Genomic DNA, 1,048 nt, shown 5'->3' with positions numbered 1-1,048 from the left:
TACTGCTTCTCAAGTATGTTATTCATGGTCAGTAATTGGTGCCGAGTAAAGAGGTATATTAGTGACTGCGGTGACGTGTAGTAAATAATTTGCGAAATTATACAGATTTTATCCGTACCCTGTAATCCTGAAACGTTACGTTACGTTTACGATCAGATAAAGGCAACTTTATTTAGGTTCAGATGATATGGCTAAGTCGATTCCATTCCAGGATCATCTGATAGTAGAATATACCAATACAAATATACAATTTTTTATTTTATCTCAAAAGAAAACGTATTATACAAAAAAAACATGTACAAGTTACTACATACTCATAATACTACACAACATTATACATCACAACCTTTAGGTGCAAACATTAAGAAGAACTCTACATCAATATATATATAAATGAATTGCTGTTCGTTAGTCTCGCACTCGTGAACGTCTGGACCGATTTGGCAAATTTTGGTCTTGAATTATTTGTGGAAGTCTATAGAAGGTTTAAAAGGTGAATAAATATGAAAATGCTCGGAATTAAATAAAAACAACAATATTGTTTTTCCTTTCATGTGACCCACGTCGTTCAGAAATCAAATTGAAAGAATAGTTTAAAATGAAGATTCTAACTAATTATAATTAGAATCTTCATATCTTTCTATCTTTCTCAGCAAGTAAAATAAATTTAATTTTAGCTACCTATAGTTGGTAGATATTATGTACGATTTAATATTTGTTAGGTCTGAGAATCGGTCGTCATCTATTTTTTATACCCCAAATATTTTAATTCTTCATTTTTTCTTTTTACTTTATATGGCAACTAGCTGACCCGGCAAACGTTGTTTTGCCATATAAAGTATAATTCACGCGATAGTTTTATAAATAATAAAATATTGCCTATATTATAGCCTGTACATCATTTTGTTCTAGTGCCAATAGTTTTTGCAGCGCACGCAAAAATAGGTTTTCGATTTTACACCTTGTGTTACAAAATAGCAATTTTATTACGGATCCCTAATTTTGAAAAAAAAAACATAGCCTATAGCCTTCCTCGATAAATGGACTA

Source organism: Leptidea sinapis, chromosome 45 (genome assembly GCF_905404315.1).
Source record: "Leptidea sinapis chromosome 45, ilLepSina1.1, whole genome shotgun sequence".
NCBI classification, from domain to species: Eukaryota; Metazoa; Arthropoda; class Insecta; order Lepidoptera; family Pieridae; genus Leptidea; species Leptidea sinapis.
The sequence above is the reverse complement of the archived record's forward strand: the minus strand, read 5'-3'. Positions refer to the sequence as shown.